Below are 21,844 nucleotides of genomic sequence, written 5' to 3'. Positions count from 1 at the left end.
TCTCAGAAGCACTTCTCCACACCCATCCTGGGGGGGTAAACATCCAGCCCTGGTGACATCCTCAACTTCAACAGCAAGCAGGTGAACTCGGTGGTGGTGGCTTTGTTTCAGAGAAAGAAAGGAAAAGCAATGCCATGCAGCTCTAAGCATCCTTTTTTTTTTTTTTAAATAAACATCTATGAAAAGAGAAAATTCCCTCATGTTTACAAGTTGACAGGAAGAGTTAAAAAATACTTGAAATGTCAACTATTTATATAACCTTTGGCCTTTTCCCAGTACTGCAATGTGCATGCTTCCATCTCAACATGAGAGAAGTAAGTTTCCTGTTGTGTTTGGGTTTCAGCTGCCTCCAGGCACCCCTTTCTATGAATTGGCACCCTCCACATGCTTGTCTGTTGGGCATTTGGCCTGTTTCCAGTTTTTGGCTGCTATGAATAGCAATGCAATAAACACCCTTGGGCAAGCTGTGTTTTTTTTTTTCCTCTAAAAAACCTATCCCTCTAGAGCACTGATACTTTGCTTTCCTCCTTTTAGTGGGATCAAGAAAGTGACCTTAGACCTAAAGGGCTCATGATGGGGAACGTACCTGTGTCATAAGGCAGAGCTTGGTGTTCCTGGTGGGCTGCATGCCTCCATTCACACTTTGCTTCTCCCTACCACTTCTGCTGGCTGGTCCTGCCCACATGAGTGAGATGTCCCCTATACCTAGCTTTTCCTAGGATAGTATGTCTCCTTCCAAACTGACCACCCAATCTCCCTACAGTTTCAGTGTCTATTTCAACAGGCGTCATGTTTACATGCCAGAGTTCATATTCCTATACAAAGCCATGCCTTTATGATAACCCAGGTTTTACACAAGGCTAGGTTGTAGGTAGAGCCTCTGGTGGGACACTAGGGCTGTATCCTGAATGGAAGTGAATGCATGCTATTCTTTATTTCCAAATGGACTCTCACAAAACTTCTTTCAAGTCCTAGTAACTATTATAGTTTAAATACGAAATGCTTTCCCAGGCCCCTGTTTTAACTGTCTGTAGCTCACAGTGCTATCTTGTAGGCTTTGGGTATTGGGAGCCTCTGACAGTAGACAGCTAAAGATGTGCTCTGAAGACTATGGGTAGCTCTCATGAGCTCTGTTTTGCATCTTCTTACATCCATTATGGTATGAAGAGACTCTGCCACACATACCCTCCACATGAACTCTGTCTTGCCTGCCACGATGGACTGTACCCTCTGAGAACATGAGCTGAAAGAAATCCTTCCCATCTCAAGTAGTTTCTTCCCAGTGTTGTCATAGCAACAGAAATGTAATCACTACAGTGACTGTACCCTGCTTTTGCAGCTCCTGATAGAGCAGTGATAGTATCAGCCTTACTTGGGTTCCTCCATCCCGTAGACAGAAAGCAAAGAGGACTAGCATTTGCTGGGGACAGGAGAGTCCTAACACCCTGCTTTTGCACTGAACCATGCACGAACACTGAAATCTGTCACAAACTCTGCAATTCCATATTAGCCCTTTAGTCACTATACAGATGAAAGTGGCATAGATGTCGCCCAGCTCCTCCCACCCACCTATCACAGACGTGACCATAGGTTAGCCTGTAAAAATGATCTTGTGGAGGGAGGGTAACTGATTAGTGTGAAGGACATCTACTTGGGATCCACATGAAAGGGAAGGGAAGAAGCAGGATTGGGTGAGAAAGAAGTTGAAGGGCAAGGCAGGCAAGAAGAGAACAGTCAATCCTATAGAGGACTTTGGCCCTAACTCCATACTTTTCTATTGACCAGAAATTGAACAATGCCATCTTCCGTAGGGGATTGAGCATAGGGTCAGCCTTGAAGTTACAGTAGGTGCTGTCTACCACCTACGTGTGCAACAGTTGGGAGAACTAGCCATAATAGGTTAACAACAGCAGCAGCAGCAACAACAACAACAACAACAACAACAAAAAGGTGGGGAGTGTACCAGGTAGTCTGGCCCTTGCATGCTGTAACAAAATACTCGAGCCTAGGTACTTTATTTTAAAAAAAAGTTGACCTTATGGTTTTAGATAATTAAAAATTCAGTGGGTGTGTCACATGATAGCAAATGGCATGTTGGCAGGATGGGAGGGGGGGGTGTTGGTCACACAATGAGACAGGAAGCCAGACAGCAGAAGAAAGAAACCACTCTTATGAAAAATCACCTATGCCGTGAGCCTCCAAGAGATAAGCAGCATTTACCCTTTCTAAGGATAATGCCACCAGCTACCTTACTACCTCCCACTAGTCCCTGCCCTTAAATTAATACTGCCACACTGAGAACCAGACTTCCAACATAAACCTTTGAGGACACACTGGAATGACATCTAAGCCAGAGCACACTTTAATCAGCTGTCACCCAGCCTGTACTAGTATATGAACTTGAAGGCACTCTCCCCACCACTGTGTGCACAGCCAGCAAGCTCAGCAGTGTCCCCAGAAGAAACATGTCATTGGAAGGCATTCTGAGGCTTACCCAACCCATTACAGCTAACTAACTGGTGAGGACTGATCTAGAGTTCTCCGTGAAACTCTCCAATTTTATATAAATATTGAATCGTTCTATAGCAAGCACCAGCCTTTAAGTTTCATGGCTGCTCCCTCTATCTGTTGCAGTGCCTGTGACAGATGGCCTCACGGGCACCCCAACCTCAGGGCAGGCTGACCACTTCCACAATTCATAAACCACTTCTCCGTCTAGGACTTCCTGTTGTAGGTCATTCATGTCAATGAAGAAAAGCCTCAAAGTTCACTCTTGAAATGGGGGTCCACACACAGGTGTGACTGAAGAGCCCCTCCCTGCCACTTGTCTTTCTCCAAGTCTCTTAAGCTTAGTACACTCATACAGCCTAATAAAACCCCCACAGATTTGGTGGCTTAACACGGAGCAGAGTTTCTTTTTTCACAACGAAGGAGGCTGAAAGTGTAAGTCAAGGTGCCGGGAAGGCCTGGTTCCTCCTGTGGCTTTTTCCCTTGGGTTGGAAATGACCCTCCACTCGCAGTGTCACCGCTCAGTCTTCCTTCTGTACATGTCAGCATCCTGATCCCTGATCTCTTCTGTACCTGTCAGCATCCTAATCCCTGATCTCTTCTTATGATGACATTAATCCTATTGGACAAGGTTTGACTGCTGTCCCCATCTACTTTACTCACCTCTTTTGGAGGTCCTCTCTCCAAATTTGTCACAATAAGATTGGAGCTTTGACATGTGAAATTGGGTGACCAAATTCAGCCATGAGCACCCTCAGCTCAGTGCTTCCATTCAGACCTGGCTATAGTTCACTTTTTTTTTTTTTTTTAGAATTTCTAACATGAATTCTGTATTTACATCTATCTCACTCTTTGCCCCTCCAATGCTCTGCATACTCTTTCTCAAATTCATTGATCTCTTCTTTCTTTTTTCCTTAATTAACTTTACATCCCAAGCACAGTTTCCCCTCCCTCCTCTCCTTCTAGTCCTTACCCCTATCTTTTCTTTCCCCATCCACTTCTCCTCCATTTCTCTTCAGAAAAAGGGAGGCCTCCCACGGATATTAACCAACCCTGGCATATTAAGTTGCAGTAAGATTAGCTGTGTCCTCTCCTATTGAGGATAGATGAGGCAACCCATTAGGAGGAAAGGTTGACCTCTTCTTTTTTTTAAAATTGTGTTTGTGTGCATACATGCATGTGTGTATAAATGCCACTTGGTCGATTTAACATTGCATATGTATAAGTGTATATACATAATTTTAATATATATAATGTGTTTAGGGCTGACCACTTGGGGTTGGATAACCTATCAGAATTCTTGTCCCTGGAGAAGACTGGTTCTTTTAGAAACTGTTACTTGTCTATAGCTCTTCATTTAGGGGTGGAGACTTATGAGATTTTTTCCCCCACCTTCCATGATGACATGTTGACAGGTATGGTCTTGTGAAGATCTTGTGTAGGTAGCAATATTGTGGGCAACATTTCCATTGTGTCTAGGACATGGGGGGGGGGACGGTCATTTTAAGTCTCCCAGCAAGGATACACTATCTTTCCATAGTCATCTCAGTCTTCTAGTTCTTAGCATCTTTTCTTGTCCCTTTCATGTTGTTCCTTAGGTACAGAAATTATGTTATAGGTGTCCCAGTTGGGGCTGGACACCACATGGTCACTTACCCTTAGCATTTTAACTGGTTGCAGATCTATAAGGAGCCTTTTATGCTACAAAAGAAGCTTCTTTGATGATGGTTAAAAGCTACATTCATCTATGGTTATAAATGTATGTATTTAGAATGCAATTGGGAACAATATTGGTTTAGGAGAGTGTCATAGTTAGTTTCTTCTGTAAGATCCACAACATCATCAGCCATAGGGAACAGAACTGAATATTGTATTAAAGAGAGAAACAGAATCAGTATGATGTATATATGTATATATACATTATGTGTACATACATACATATATACGTATATATATGTGTGTGCACACACAATACATATTGGGTATGTTTATGTGGTGTGTGTAATAAAAAATAATTTATTGGATTGAAATATGTAATAGATTGCAGATTAGGTCACTCAGTAGTAGCCATTGCTTGCTGGTGAGCCAGAGAACCTGGTTGCTGCTTAGCCCAAGAAGCTGCAAGCCTCAGAACAAGGGGAATAAATAATGTTACCCCATCTAATACAGAAGCTCTTGAAGATGCGCTTATGTGCGCATCATGGAAGGGCTTCCTGAGAAGGTAAAGTCTGATGTTTGTGGATATCGGAGCTACAGTTGACATACTTCCTCAGGATGAATAGAGCTTATGTAGCTGCTATCTTTCTCTTCCACTTTTACTCCATCCTAGCTCCCAGTCTATTGGGACGGTCTTTCTCTCTCAGTTGCTCTCTCTCATGTCAGACATCTCTGAAATCTCCTCAGAGGAATACCAAGAAATGCACTTTACTCATTTGCTAGGCATCTCTCAATCCAGCCAAAATGATGATTAAGATTACCCATCACAGATACAAAGAAGAGGAACAATGAGATGCTTAAAAACCCTTCCCTTTCATTAAAACAAATGATTTTGGTCCAATAGTACAATACCTTTGAAAATGTCCCTCAGTTGAAGAATGGGTAAAGAAACTGTGGTACTTTTACACTATGGAATACTACTTGGCTATAAAAAACAAGGAAATCCTGAAATTTGTGGACAAATGGATAGAACTAGAAATGATCATAATGAGTGAATTAACCCAGAGGCAGAAAGACTCACATGGCATATACTCACTTATAATTGGGCACTAGCCCAAAAGGGATGTGCCACAAAAGTCTTCACTTACCAGGAGATTGGGATAGATGTGAGGACATCCTACAGAGACACTAGCTAAGAGAAATATAGGAGGTGGGGAAATAGAAGGATCCAGAGGGTCCTAAAAACTTACAAGAAGGACATCTTGACAGGTGAATCAGGGCCCAGGGGGGTCTGCTCAAACTATTGCACTAACCAAGGGCAATACAAGTTGTAAACATCGAACCTCTATTCTGATCTACCCAATCACAGGACATTCTCCACAGTTACGTGGAGAGTGGGGACTGACTCTGACATGAACTCTGGTGCTTCATATTTGACCACCTCCCCTTGGTGGGGAGACCTGATGGCACTCAAAGAAAGAATAAGCAGGCTACCAAGATGAGACTTGATAGCTTATGACCATATAGTGGGAGAGGAGGTCCCCCTTGGTCTTAGACCTAGGGGAGGGGAATAGGGTGAAAGTGGGAAGGAGGGAGGAAACAAGTGATGGGATAACAACTGAGTTGTGATCTGAACAAATTAATAAAATTAAAATTAAAAAATACCCATACTGATGAGAAGATCTTTGAAATGGCTTATTGGGAGCCATTTCAGACAGAAGTGGTCAGCCACACCACTGCCAACCCCAACTGTTTGTAGGGGATGACTTCCATCCTGCTTTTGTCTGCATCTTTTCTCTCTTATCATTTCATCAGCTTCTAGGACTGGCTTCACCTACTCTTGCCTCATCCCAGAGTTTTCCCTACCAGGACATAAGACTGACACTTTCTACAGATGGTTCTGGGACTAGCCAGGACTCAAAAGTCTGGAGAAACAATGCTTAGAGGACCACAGTATCCATGAACAAGGAAAGAGTTGTAAGAACTTCCAAAATGTAAATGTCATGCAAAGTCTACAAAATATACATGCTGTGAATGCTCAGGAGAACAGCACTGTAAATCACAGAAGACACACTATAAAATATGTGTCTGTGAGAGAAGGAGGGAAAGAAAGAAGGGAAGGGAGAAGGAAAGATTCTTGTGTGTTTGTGTGTGCATATGTGTGTGTGTGTGTGTGAGAGAGAGAGAGAGAGAGAGAGAGAGAGAGAGAGAGAGAGAGAGAGAGAGAGAGAGACAGACAGACAGACAGACAGACAGACAGACAGAGGGAGAAGGAGAGAGAGACAGGAAGAGAGCAAGGTAGAGAGAGAAGGGGGCAGAGAGAGAGAAAGAAGAGAAGAGGGAAGTAGAGGATGTGTCTAGGGGGGAAGAGAGCAAGAAAAAAGGGAAGGGGAAGGGAGAGAGTGAGTTTTTGACACTTGGGTAAGGGAGATATCACCTCCTTATGTATCCAATAATTTCTCTGGAGCCACGTTGCTTTCCTACGCACTGACCATACCATCAGCACATTCTGTGAGTTTGACTTTTACTCTCAACCATCAGATAATGCCACCAGCCTGCTCTTCACCTACTTCAAGTTTATCATCATGAGTTGGAGGGCCTAACCTGCTTCTTTCTTCCTCTTTCCCAGGCAGAAGCCAGGAAAAGAGTTAAAATATACTGCTCCAAGCCATGGAGTGGAGAAAGGTTCCCCAGTGTGCTCTCTACAGACTGTCAGCATCCACACCTCTTTTTTTTTTTTTTTTTTTTTTTTTGATGATAGAGCACACATACTCTCTACTACCACAAACTATGCAGCTGACTTCCCTGCATTTGGAGAAGTCACGAGTTAGCATACCTGGAGTGGAATGGATGAACCTCACCTTGGGGAAAATCACCCTTATGATCATGAGATCTCCCCTGCCAGGTAAGTATGTATCCACACCTCTAGCAAGCTTGCTAGAAATGCATACTGTCAGGATCCACCCAGCTATGTAGAATCAGTCACTCTCGGGGTTGCACTTGTGATCTGCTTCAATGGGTCCCGACATGCTGGTCCGAGAAACAAGACTCAGGATTCAACCTAAACATTGCTGGGCCTCCTGGCCACTTCATGTTCAGGTTTCATGTATTTGTGCCATTAACAGTGAATCCTGTTTAGTGTGAATCCTGTTTAGTGTCTACCTTTTATTTCTGAGTTCTGGGGACCTTGATTCAATCTTATTTAATTTCCAAACTAACACATGCACGGTGTCTGGCATTGAGCTGAGGCTCAAATGCTTTTGAACTGCTAACATGAAGTGGGTTCAGATGATAAACCTAGTGCCAGAGGTGTCCCTACCTACAGAGGTGTCCCTACCTACAGAGGTGTCCCTACCTATGCAACAAATAAAACCCCTAACTTGAATGGTCTCCACAGCTGCCAGAGAAGGAAAGGAATGACAGTTAACATGCGCTGCACTTTTTCAAGGGGGCAACTCCTGGGAGAATTGTCACCCCCTGAACAATCCAAGTGTAGCTCCCAATAACAGATTCTTATTGTCCTTGGTATATTCTTTTTTTTTTTTATCTTAAAGAACACCATCATGCTTTACTTTATTTTAAAGTGTCCTTGGTATATTCTTAAACTAGGTTTTTACTCAAGTTTAAGCATTAGGTGTGCAATTTATCCTGGCTCACAAGAAAATGGCGTTGTGTGGCAGCAACCCATTCTGAAGGGATAACATTGGTCCCTAATTCTCCACCTTGGGAAAGTCCCTGGAAGCTTCTGTCATTCTGAGCTCAATGAAACATCAGAAAGCAGGTTGTACCCACACAATGGCTTAGAGAAGATAGGTATTACTTAGCTATAACAAGCTATATGTGGAATCTTTAAACTTTTCCCTTCTTTCAGAAGGGTAATAACTTAGCAAACACAGTTATTGCTCACCCATTTTGCTGTGGTTTACATAACAGACCACATTCTCTTTCCTTTCTGCAGCTGATTGGGCTGCTGGAGTCACCTTACCTGAGATAGTGATTGTCAACAGTAGTAGGGGCACAGGGAAAGAGACTATCAGGACAGTCATTTAACATGGGCATTTCTTGCTTAGAGCATCCGCTCGGGGAGTACGGAGATGCCAGTCTCACTCACAGTGAAGATGCTGGGAAAGTTAAAACCAGGAGCTGCCTTGTGAAAGAGCAGTAGGAACTTAACCACGAGAGGGAAGCAAATGTGCTGAGTGGTACGAGAGCCACAGAGAAGGGTCCCCATGAGAGACAGGGAAGGACAGGCTGCCAGAACCCGGACAGGCGGCTTTCCAGGCTGTTTCTCAAAGAGTCCCTTTTCCCAAGGCGCATGTAAGTGGTCTTCTATGTCTTGAAACTTAAGGAAGTTGGGAAGAGGGTAGCCTGGAACTTGCCGTTAATTATCATGGGTGTGTGTTTGGGAGTGACAAGCATTTTATTGTGATCGAGCAATTATTTTGTCCTTTGTAGGAGGAGCAACAGCATGGTATAAAGGTAACCATGATCCTAGGAGTCAGAGTGCCTGGGCTCAAACATGACTTCTTGTTTCCAGCTGATCCATCCATCCTAGGTAGGTTAACTTTTCTGAACCAATGTTTGCCTAGTGCCTGGAATAAAAACCGTGCTCAGTAAATATGAGCTTCTCACGAGCTACACTCTTTCCACTGTCTCACAGTAGTCTGCATATTAGTCATAGTGTTGTTGAAATCCAGTTCAAACATAAAATGTTTAGCTGGACTGTGGGAGACGGAGTGCATGGAAACTTTATGAATTGTAAAGGGCAGTTAGGTCTTTGTGGCTATAAAGTATCCTGTATGTACTGAAAGTATAGAGGATGCAGTGTGTTGGTCACATGCATCTTATTTAAATGCCTTTAGTATCCTCAGGTTTGGTATAGGCACAAGATCTCAAAATCTTCTGTAGATTCTGAAGGATAGCTGTCCATCTTTTCTCAGTTGTTTATAAAGTGCTAGTCTCCTGAACATCAGGGCCAGCATTGTTTGAGTACACCTTAGAGACACACGTTCCTCGGATGGCTCGCACGGAAACTTAGACAGACAGTTTACCTTAGGCAATTAATATAAACAGAGGATCCACCCCCTCACCACCCGTGCAGACAAGCTAGTTCAAGCCAGAGGTCCCAGAAGAGCACACAAATAAAGATCCTGCCCCAAGAGTCAACTTCCAAGGACAAATCATTTGTCTGTACATCAGATAGGACATGGCAATTGCAAGCCTGTGGCCAGGAGCCCCCATTCCAAGAAATTCTTAGCCCTTGGCTTTGATCCTGAGTGGCATCTGACTAGCCCTCAGGTTGCCTGAATACATTTGCTCGCTCGTCCTCCAACATGAGAAAGGAGCAACTCCTAGGAGTGGTCCTACACGAATTAAACACAATGGCAAAGGAACATAAGCTGGCCTTAGTTATGGAGTTACTACCTCTCATCATAAAGTTGCAGGGCTTTTGAGACTGACCTCAGTATCCTCAGATGAGAGAAGCAGCTGGTCTCTCATCGCAGCCACTCTGGTCTTCCCTTCCAGAGGAATGCTGAACCCTGGTTCCTGCCTCCATTACTCAATCTCCCTCAAGCTTAGAAGTCCTTCTACCCACCTGGCCTCCATCACAACAATTTCAGGCTGAAATGTCTCTTAGTGAAATAACCTGTGCAGTGAGGAGCCAAGCTTTTCCAGCCCTCCCACAATTAGGGCAAGCAAGGATGGCATTGACTGAATTCTCATTTTATTCAAGAGTTCTAATATCCGAAAGGCATGTGCTACTGGTTGGGATTTCTGTGGTTTTAGAAAATTGGAGCAAAATTGAAACTTTTTAATGATAACAAACAGGCTTACATAACTCTTGATGCCTCAAAGTTTTATCAAAGAATATTACACTAAAAATAAGGCATAAATTTATTTTATTATGATAATTATAAACCACAGTAATGAAGAAGAGTTTCTTTTTGCTTGGTTCTTACAAAATATGTCATATTAACACTGCATTTAATGTTCTGTTGTTTAAAAAGTGCTTGCTCAGGCCAGGTGTGGTGGCCTTCTCCTGTAGTGCCAGCATTTAGGAGGAGGGTTCAGGAGGATTGGGAGTTTAGGACAGCCTCCGCTACATAGCAAGTTCAAGGACAGATTAGATTACATTGCACAGACATGTCTGAAGCAGCGAAGAGAGTGTCAGCTTGATTATGTATTCTATGAATGCAATCTTACCAGGTTGACGCTAAGCCTTTATAATACCTATGTGCTATACAGAGAGCCCCCAGAATAAAAATTCTGATTCAGTAGCTTTAATGTAGAGCCTGAAATTGAAGAATTTTAAAAGTTTCATTGACCAAAGTTTGAGTAACAGTGAAAAAAAAAAAGCTTTTTCTAGTTGCTTTAATTTTAATGTGATGACCAAATTAATGAGTTAGTATGTGGAGGTAAGACCTTTGAGAGGTGACTCAAAATGGAAAAAAAATACGTGAAGAGAGAGAGCTGTGCTTCTTAAAACTGTTGTTTTCAAAGTGATAGTCCCTAAGCAGCACGCCCAGCATTATTTGAAGACACTTAGAAAAACACATTCCACACGTTACTGGCTCAGAAACTCAGGCAAGAAGACTGTATATATTGTACCTTTGTGTGTGTGTGTGTGTGTGTGTGTGTGTGTGTGTGTGTGTGTGTGTAACCAAAGGGGAAAAGGCGACTTGTTACCTTAGCGTGCACTAGGGGGTCTGGGTGGCCACACAATTGTTATCTGTATGCTGACGGGCTGGGAATCCAGCAGCCACTTCCCTATGAGACTGAATGCTTTTGCAATCCTAATCTGGCACTGAAGTCCTAGAAAACTCCTGGGGAGTCATGGGATCTTCTTCAGTGCATGCTGGAAAGTCAAAAGAGCTGGCCTCTAGCGTCTGCAGAGAACGGCAGTGAGAATGACAGAGTAAGGTGCACTTGCTTATGAAGCAGTCAGGTTGGAAGGTGTCTTCCCCGGCAGTCAGTCTTTTCTGGAAGTTTCCTCATTGTCATGCTCAGAATATGTTGCCTAGTTGATTCCAGGTCCCCTCTGGTTGACAATCAAGATTAGCTATCACCATAGGTGTGATGGTTAGCGTTCTCACCTTGGTAGTAGCTAGAACTATCTAGGAAATGGGCCTCTGATCTTGCCTATGGGAGATTATCTTGGTTATGTTAATTGATGTGATGAGCCCTATCTCAATTGTGGGTTGGACAGTTCCCTGGGCAGGGAATACTGGGCTGTATAAAATGGACAAAGCAAGCTGAATACTAGCTTGCTTTCTTCTCTCTCTGTTTCCTCATGATAGATGTTTTCCTTTTCCTTTTTTAAGGTTTATTTTATTAATATGAGTGTTTTGCCTGCACATGACTGTGTACCACATGCATGCCTAGTGCCTGAGAAAATGGTGAGCTTCCATCTGCGTGCTGGGAATCGAACTCAGGTCCTTCGCAAGAACAATAAGTGCTCTTAACCACTGAGCCAACTCTCTAGCCCTTCCTCATGGTAGATGTAATGTGACCACTGCTTTAAGCCCCTGCCACCTTGACTTCCCTGCTGTTATATAGCATGCACCTAAAACTGTGAGCTAAAGTTTCTTTTCTCAAAGTGTTTTTATCACAGCAATGGGAATAGAGACAGGGGGGCAGTTAGGATTAGTTCATGAAGGTGGGTACCTCATGATGGCATTAGGGACCTTATAAGTGGAAAAGACCTCAGCTGGCACACATATTCTATCTTGCTTGTGACATCTCCTGTCATATTATTATGCAGTAAGCAGGCCCTCTCTAGAGCCGGCACCCTGAACCATACTGCCCCTGATTCCTGAATTAGACCCACGGGACAGATACGTTTCTGTCCTCTGTGAGCAACTAGTCCCTAAAATCTTGTTATAGTAAAATACAAACAAGCAACCCCTCCCAAAACAAACATAAGATAAACATTTATAGATGAACAAAATTTATTTCCGCTACCAGTTCAGACATACTAAGCAGTTTCCCCTCAGTCTCTTAATACATAACAGGGCACCATGGTTTCCGGCTAATTCCTCTTCCTGGAAGCAAGTCTACGTGGTGTGGTGTGTGACACTGTGGAGTACTGTCCCACTTTGTGCAGATAACCAAGACTTTGCAGCCATGAACTTTCTCCCTCCTGGCCTTTGCTCTGTTGTCACACTCTTACTTCTAAATACATTTTAACCTGTGTAACATTTTTATTTGTTCAGAAATTGGCAATCAATTAGCTTTCAGTGTATTTTTGGAAGAAAAAAAAAAGCCTCTTCCAGTTTACCCACGTTAGTGATTAGGTCTGAGGTTCCCGTCCCTCGGTGTGGGTACAGCTTTCCCTTGTGCTGTGACTGCTGATGTTAACTGCCTTGATAATTTGATGCCAGGAAAAAAAATGTTGATTTGGTTAAATTTATGAAAACCATTTTTGCTTAAACATGAGATCTTTATGGAGCATTTTGTTTTGTTTTCAGTGCTTCGGGATTATGTGTTTGTGAACCCAAAGGCGGTGGCAGCAGCTGTTGCTGTTCGTTACAAACCTGTCTACGGTTTCAGTTGTCCTGGACATGGCCTAAAGCCTGTGCTGTTGTTTCCACCCTAAACAGAAACTGAGAACTCCTCCTCCAAGGAGGATCCATGGCCGGCCTGTGTCAGTCCTGCATGCTCAAGCTAACATCTTTTCTCACGCACTTGCCGGGATGTTAGAGCACCAGATAGACTGTAGGGATGTGTGTGAGCCCTTTGTTGTTCATGGTGGCAGAAGCAGGATGCAGGTTCTCTGTGGAGATATTCAGGGTTTTTTTTTTTTTTGGCCATATTGCTTCTCACCGTTTAAATATGGAATGTTTGTACTCTTAGTCCCCGGCTGGTGACACTGGGAAGCTTATGGAGCCATTAGGGTATTGCTTTGCTGGAAGAAGTATATTGCTGGGCTTTGGGATTTTACTTGGCATTTATCTGTCTCTGTATTTTCTTTCTCTGCTTTGTGTGTGTATGTGTGTGTGTGTGTGTGTGTGTGTGTGTGTGTGTGTGTGTGTGTGTGTGTGAAATGTGATCACTCTGCTTTCTGGCTGCCAACCAGAACCAGACTCATGCTCCTGTTGATGTGCTTTCCCTTCTGTGATGGATTCTACCCTATCTGGATCCGTGAGGCAAAATAAACCCTTTCTTTAGAAAGCTACTTTTGTCGTGGTATTTTATCAGAAAACTCACTAATGTGCTGCCCCCCCCCAATACTTGTAGGTGTTATTTCTGGTCTATTTTATTTGGGCTACTTTATCTACCATTCCACCCTTATCCAACCGAATCCCTTACAACCCTCCAACACCAGGTAGGAGAGACAGAAGGTTAGATGGGAAAGGGGAGTGGGTCTCTTTAGACTATTTCCTGCTGGTTAGGGTTGTCAGGTTTCTTCTTCTGTGGAGTGTCCCCATCTGTCTTTGGGCTCTGGCATTTGTACCCTCTCAAGAGTCCCCAGAATCAAGTTATTTGTAGCTGGCAAAGATCACACCCCTGCTAGTGTACAAGACAGTCATAGTCAATGGCTGTGAACAGACTGAAGCAGTTCCAAATCCCACACCTGGGATTAAAACAAGAGCATAGTCACACAGCATAACTAGGTTTTTAAAGAAGCCAGAACTCTCACTACACGTTCTCAGCATACCAGCAGTGGTGAGGGTTTTACGTGGGAGAGGAGTAAATCTTCACTCTGTCCTTCTTTAGCCATGATATTTCCGCCTGCACAGACAGCTGATGCCCATGGACATCCTTGTGAAACAGATGGTCAACTTCATGAGTACATGAGGTGTAAAAAAAGCAAGGAGTGGCAAAACACTCGAGAAAAACATTAACTCCATTAAATCAGAAGATACTGTTTGACACTTCAGTCTTATTGAGCATGGCTAAGAGTGTCAGGCTTTGCTTCAGGATATACAAACAAGTCTCTGAGTTAGAATTAGGAGCTAGAGTAGTGTAGAGTTTCTGCGTAGGGCCGCCAACCCATTCAAGGTGTGGCACACTCAAGTTTTTATGCAGTTATACTATTACACTGTTACACCCCTTAAATGTCTCATCTACCCGAGGCTGACCTTGTTTAGGGAAGTAAGGCTATCTTTTTTTAATTATTTAATTTATCCAGATTATAACTCAATTGTTCTCCCATCACTTGTATCCTCCCGTTCCTCCCTCCCTACTACCCCCATCTTATTGCCCTCCCCTAGGTTCATGATTGAGGGGGTTCTCCTCCCCCCCACTTTATGGTCACAGGCCATCAAGTCTCATCTTGGTAGCCTGCCTATTTTTATTTTGAGTGCTACCAGGGCTCCCCACCAAGAGGAGGTTGTCAAATATGGGGCTCCAGAGTTCATGTCAGAATTAGTCCCTACTCTCCCCATAACTGCAAAGAATGTCCTGTCCATTGGCTAGATCAGAGTAGATGTTCAATGTTTACTACTGGTATTGTCCTTGGTTAGTTGCAAAAGTTTGAGCAGAAACCCCTGGGCCCTGATCCACCCGTTACGTTGTGCTTCTTGTAGGTTTCTAAGATCCTCTGGATCCTTCTATTTTCCCATCTCCTATATTTCTCTTACCTAGAGTCCCAGTAGGATGTCCTCACATCTATCCCAATCTCCTGGTAAGTGAAGACTTTCATGGGACATGAGTAAGGCTATCTTAAGTACAAACCAGGCAACAAACTGTGCTGCTCTTGGAGGGAAATGCGCTCTCAGTGATTGCTGTTTGAGCTGCACTATGCTTGGAAATGCCCATGCAGTCTTCAGCTGAGCTGTGCTCTTTGAAAACAGGCAGCTCACTGCTCACTGCCTGCCTCTTCTCTGCCCATCGATCTACATAACTTCTAAAGACAAGGCATGTGACACTGTCCACACAAACAGAGACTGCTTTGATGAGATGAAAGGGACTTTCTACTCATGTTTTTTTCTGAAAGAAATTTGTATTTTTGTGTTGTTATATACCCAAAAGTTTAGTATTTGATGTCTCCTCTTGTCCAATAGGTGCCAGAAAAAGGCACTCTTTCTGGAGTTCCCCCCTTCCCTAATCTTCCACTTTCCCACACTAGATCACCCCCTCTGTCCTGTGCTCTCACACTGCCCCACTGCTCCTTCCAGCTTCTCCCCCATTTTTCAAGACAGCATTCCACTTTGCCGTTCAGATTTAGACTTGAAATTCAGTATGTAGCTGAGACTTATCTCTGGATGCTTCTTCCACATCTCTCTTGTTTTGATTTTATGTGTGTTAGAGAACAGTGGCTTCAAGTCTTACACTTCTGATGTGGTTCTGTTTGTCCATATGGTATCCCCGTCTGGCAGTTGCTTTATACATTTGATGCTGTGTTATTTGGTGCATATGTGTCCATCATAGTTGATATTATTGTGAATTATACCCTATATCACTGAAGAGCAACTGTCTTCATATCATGTAGTACTTCTTGGTGACATTTTTATATGTTTGAAAAGCTTTTTGATTTAAAAAACTGTTGAAAGAAACAAAATAAAAATAAAAATAATTGCTGAGATCAGTGGAAAGCCATTTAGATATTAATTGTATTCTTTCAACTTCTCTAGAAGCTTAGAAAATGTCAAACTGGAAAGCTGGGATGTGGTAGGAAAGCCATGTGAAAGCCACTCAGAGTTTATATTCTCATATGGTTGTGGTAGGAGGGATAGAAAGTGAACACGTTCAATCTCAAAAGTCAGACATAAATCTAGGACCAAAGTTGCAAAGATGCCTCAGCTGTTAAGAGTGCTTGCTGCTCTTGCACTGACGCTGGGTTTATTTTCCAGCATTGGGTGTTTCACAGCCACCTGTAACTTCAGCTCCAGGGGATCTGATGCCCACCTCTGGTTTTTTTTGCCTCCATATGTACTTCATTTACATGTACACCCTCACTTAAAAATAATAAAATAAAATACAGTCTTTAAGAATAAAATCAACCAGGAGCCTCCAGTATCCTTAGGCCCCAGTTCCTTTTCATGAAATAGAGAAAAAAAAGTCAAAGGATTGTTGCAATCACTGAACAACACATGTGAGAATAGAAGACATGTAGGGAGCACTCAGTAGAAGGGGCATCTACCTAGCCCTGAGGGAGGCAGAGGCAGCCGGATCTTTGTGAGTTCGAGGCCAGCCTGGTCTACAAAGTGAGTCCAGGACAGCTAAGGCTACACAGAGAAACCCTGCCTTGAAAAACCAAAAACCAAAAACCAAAATCAAAACCAAATCACCCAAGAGAGTGCCATCTGCATCTTAGGGTGCTACCAAAAAAGGATAAACAATATCTTTTTACTCAGGAGTCCTGATTTTGAAGCCAAGTTTTTAGGACCAAGTTCTTTTTTTTTTCCTGTTTTTGTTTTTTTTTAAATTCAGATTACATTTCAATTGTTATCCCCTTACTTGTATCCTCCCATTCCTCCCTCCCTCCCTCTTTCACCTTATTCCCTTTTCATAGGTCTGTCACAGAAGGGGACCTCTTCCCCCACCATATGGTCACAGCCTATCAAGTCTCATCCTGGTAGCATATTAGGACCAAGTTCTTAAACCACTTTAGGCAAATCACTTTATCTGCTGAATCTTTTTTTTTGTTTGTAAAATAATATATGTATATGTATATACAAATAATATATGTATATATATACACATTGAAAATTGTTAGTTACTAAAACACATGAATCAACTAAGAGTGCATGTTAATTTAAATTTACTCTCACTGCAAAATACCAGTATTATGTATTTATCATTTACTACAAGTCAGATATTATTCTAAGTACTTTTTAAATATTAAATAGATTAATTCTCATATGGTATGTACATCATCTATAGATCTCTATTTACAGCTAGAGATCTCAATTTAACTTGTGAGGAAATATGCACAAAGAGATAATTGCTTTGTCCAAAGTGACACAGTTGGTATGTAGGAAGGGTTGGATGCAACTCCAGATCATCAGCCTCCGAAATCCTTACTTTGATCCATAATGTCATCACAATATTAAATATTAAAAGACAGTATTCTGTTATTGGGAGATTACTAAATTGATTGGCTGGGATCATTTTGTCATAACCTAAATGGATATATTAGAATGTTTGGACTATCCCACGTGTGATTAAGCTCTCTAGAAGTTTTACTGAGTAAGTAAGTTGAGTAAATAACACCTGATCTTAAATAAAACACAAAACAATCAGATAAATAGCAGCAAGAAAGCCTGCCTGACCACCCAAGGACAATACATGCAGTAAACTTTGAACCGCTATCCAGCTACCCAATGGACAGGATATTCTTCACAGTTGAGTGGAGAGTGGGGTCTGACTTTCACACGAACTCTGGTGCCCCATATTTGACCACGTCCCCTGGATGGGGAGGTCTGGTGGCACTCAGAGGAAGGATAGCAGGTTACCAAGAAGAGACTTGATAGCCTATGAGCATATACAGGGGGAGGAGGTCCCCCTCAGTCACAGTCATAGAGGAGGGGAGTAGGGGGGAAAGTGGGAGGGAAAGAGGTATGGGAAGATACAAGGGATGGGATAACAACTGAGATGTAATATGAATAAATCAATAAAATAAAAAAAAAGAAAGAAAGCCTGCCTGGTAGGTGAAAATCTACATACAGTGCAGCTAAATATTATCTTCCTAAAATTATAATTGGGTAATTTTCAGCTGGTAAGGGTCTTAACAGATAACCTGTTGGAATGGGTATTTGATAGGCAGGAAAAAGGCTGTTATAGACTCAAGTTAAAGAATTGTCTCTGTGAATTGTTTCCTGGGGTCTTAGGTAAAGTCAGTGGCCATACAGGCAGTAAGCATCACCATATTTACTCTCCTCAATGGCACCATACACTCAGACGTGTTGGTGCATACATAGTGATAAAGTGTCAACCTGTTGTTGTGGCTTGAATATGTCCCCCAGTGCAACTTGTTAAAAATGCCTTCAGTTCTATACGGTCATGAGTTTGGAAATGGGGCCCTTGAGAGGCAATGGGGAGCAGAAGAAATCACGGAGGTGCAGGTCCCACAATGGCATGAGCTGTTTCATAGACACAGAGTAAGAGAGACACAAGGTAGCATCCTTGCTCTGTCTTTCCATAAGATGTGTTACATTATAACTCAGTGGGAAGGCCCTCCCTAGCAGCTGAGCAGATCCTAGGGCCATGCTTTTGCATTTCCTGACTCTAGAACTATGAGGAAAAGCAGTCTCTATTCTCTATAAATTATGCTGTATCAGATATTTTATTACAGAATATAACAAATATCCTAGAGATTATGAAAGAGAGGGGATTGCCTGCAATATTGAACAGGAAAAGGCCTTTGAAGATGCAGAGAATGAGTCATCTGGGGTTTCCACCATCATGTCCCCTCCAGCTAGATGGGAAAACTGCTTTGGCTGCTCACATATCCACTGTCGTTTTAAAAGGTGACAGACTATTTGACCAACAAACACTAAAAAGATTTTGGGCTTCTGTGAAGTTAGTATGAGGTCACTCACTGTTCAAATATAATAGGGTGGCTTAGCTAATGCCTTCAGTGACAGGCACACAAATGACCAGTATCACATATCACCTTTATTTGAAGACAGGCCTGTCCCTTAGCCCGTTCTGGCCACTGCCTGATGTTAGTGTTGGTATCAGCTTTAGAAAGATCTGGGCTAGGAGAAGATTCATTGGTTACAACTATTGAAAGGAAGACAAAAAGATCCAGAGTCTGTAATTTTCCCACCCACATTAAGTTATTTGGATAAAACTCCGCTGTCATAAAAGGACTGAACTCACTAAAAATAAAATATGTCTGGGAATACTTTCTCAGGTTTGACTACTCTCTCTGTGAGAAAGAGCAGAGAAATTTGGGGGCCTTTGCAAAATACAGCTCGGTATCAGAAAGTGTTGGCTTTTGTTGAAATTTATTGCTGGAGATTTATCGACTCGTGAGATAAATATTGACCAAGTCAGAGTCAAGGTTATTACTTATCTTCAGGAATAATAAATCTTAGTGTTTTCAGTGACACAAAGTCAATATGTACTTTGCTGCATAAATTCCAAATGAAGAGTTTCATCGAAACATCTGTAAATCTCTCCATCATGACCACAACGGTAGCTTTAAAATTTTTATTATTAAAGAAAGAATGGTGTAGAATCCTGGTGGGAAGGTCTCCTGTTCACCACTGTGAAGCCAGGTAGCCAAGTAGCCCCATTTCCAGTGTGAAGGAGCACCAGTTAGCTCCATGGTTGTTAATTGGTTCCTGTGGTCATTGATTGCAACTCAGAAGAACTAAAAATTTTCTCACCCTAAGTAGGAGGTCGAGTGAACTATGGATTCCTGGCCCCTGGAACATCTCAGGATGAAATGTTGTTACTTTTTTGATAAGATAATAAATGGATTTCAAAAAAAAATTGAGGAAACAAATGAAATGAAAACAGTCTTGGCATGTACACCAGACTGTTTTTGGGTTATGCTTGCCTTCTCTGTTCACCCTGTCGACATCAGTCGGTGGTCTTAGGGTAACCATCTCTACACGAGTTCCTCTGGAAAAGCAGTTGGGAATGCAGAAGATTGGGAAGCCATTCATTCTTCTCTTGGGATGTTCTTCTCCAGGAGCCATATGTTGGATAATGGGCAGCTGAAGGGTATCTGCTTTGTCAGGCCTTGGAGTTACAGTAGGCTGCCTTCACCTGAGTCCTCTAGGCATGCAGGTGGCTTCATCTGTGTGGCTGCTTCTTGCATCATGCCTGGCTCCCACTGCAAGTGCTCAGCCTCAAAGTGGGAGCCCAGCTCTCTGCTACTGCTTTCTGCTACCTCTATTCTCAAGTATTTTGTTCCCCCCTAACTGGATATTCTTTAGTTCTTATTTATTTGTTTATTTTCAGACATGGTGGTCAACCTCACAGCCCTTGTGAATACTAAGCAAAGGTCTTACCCACTGAGCCACACTCCCAGCCCTTGTGGTCAATTTTCAACCTAGTAGTCATAGCTTCTTCTGTAGTTTCAGCCAGACACACTTCTGCTGAAATCTCTTGAGGATGACTTATGAGAGTTAGTTTCTTAGGGGCTGAGACAATAAATTATACTGTGGCTCCCAATGTCTGTAGATTTCATGCCTACAGATTCAACCACTATGGGCTTAGAAATAGTTTGAAACTAAATTTTAGAAATTTTCTTTGATTGTGTGTGCATACATGCGTGTGTGTGTGTGCATGTGTATTTACGTGCATGTGTATTTGCATGCATGTGTGCATGAGAACATGCGTGTGTGTGTGTGTGTACACATATGCAATATATCAGAGTGAGTATGTGGAGCTGAGAAGACTATTTGTGGGACTCAGTTCTTCCTTTCTACCATGTAGGTTCCAAGAATTGAACTCAGGTCATCAGGCTTGGTTTTAAGTATCTGTATGCACACCAAACCAATTTCTTTTCCCTAATTTCAGAAAGTTTCAGAAGTCAGAACTTGAGCTTATTATTTATGGAGCATTCTGGTAAAAGACAGAGACCTCCATGTTGTCTGCCATGGTTGCAGTTATACTGGACATAGACAGACATTTTTGTTATTATTACCCAAATAGGACAAGAATTATTTACATATTGTACACATTGTATTTAGTGTTGGGAATAATCTAGAGGGGATTTAAAATACACAGGAGGATGCGGCTGTGTTATATACAAATACTTAACCATTGTATAAAGGGTTGAGCATCCTTAGATTCTGGAATCTACAGGGATCCTGGAACTGATGCCTCACAGATGGCAAGGAACATCCCTCACGCAAACCAAGAAGTCAGGGATATGAGTCTCCAATCAGGGAATCTCATGGCCAGGCTCCTATGCTGATACTTCCCTTCCTAGTGACCGTGCAAACACGTGCAAACACGTGATGTGTATAGCTGAATCACTCTTTGATCTCTTTTTCTCATTTCCTAGCATTCTTCCCTGTGAGAATATGTTGTGCACTCTCTTCTTACAAGGACACCAGCCATTGGATTAGGGCCCATCATAGTGCAATAGGACTCATCTTAGCTTCTTAATGGTACTCTTAAAAGACCCAACCCCCCACACCAATAAACTCACATTCAAAGACACCAGATATTAGGACTCAGTATATCTTCTGGGAGACTTTGTCCTATGTACCACCTTTTTTTCAAGAATGAAATTGAATCAGTGGGCCTTTGTCCTCAAAGGTCTTACCTTCTCTAGTTTCTTCCTTCTACCTCAAACCTCTTCTAGCATTCTTTTCCCTATTCTGTTTCTTACAGATTCCTGACTCTGTACTGAGTGTTTGCCATCAGTTCTCTCCTCTGCGTGGAACCTGTGTGGAACCCCTGAAGTAGACTGCCTGCCCTTCAAAGCTCTGCTCAGAGAGCCTTGTTTGCCCACTCAGTGCAGGTGCACTGATATTTGTTTGCCTCACAGACTCATCACCAACTGTGATGGATTTTCTACTTAGGATATCTCCCCTCAATGATGACGTATGTTGCTGAAGAGCAGGGACCTTGCCTGTCTCGCTTGTGCCTTGTGAGAACGTGCTGGGGCAGAGCGGATGCTTACCCAAGCTTTGTTGCTGAATGGATAGATACGTTTCCTTTGGCACAGCCTTGCAGAAGGTTGGTCTCGAGCCACATGCTATCTGGAGATTCATCTCTAACTCCTGGTGTCTCAAGCCTGCCGCACCGCTATCCTGTGTCTACTACA

At 42.6% G+C, this 21,844-nt stretch overlaps 1 long non-coding RNA gene across 1 annotated transcript; it reads left to right on the top strand.

Annotated features, from left to right (window-relative positions):
- Window positions 1–6,912: 6,912 nt before the first annotated feature.
- On the top strand, window positions 6,913–21,611 carry LOC311606928. The gene is made up of 3 exons (XR_014782471.1): window positions 6,913–7,069; window positions 8,620–8,719; window positions 21,566–21,611. It is a non-coding gene; the product is annotated as an uncharacterized lncRNA (long non-coding RNA).
- Window positions 21,612–21,844: the final 233 nt, after the last annotated feature.

This window comes from Acomys minous (assembly GCF_964271855.1).
Source record: "Acomys minous genome assembly, chromosome: 10".
NCBI lineage: Eukaryota > Metazoa > Chordata > Mammalia > Rodentia > Muridae > Acomys > Acomys minous.
Note: the sequence above shows the minus strand (reverse complement) of the source record. Positions and strands in the feature narration are given on the sequence as shown.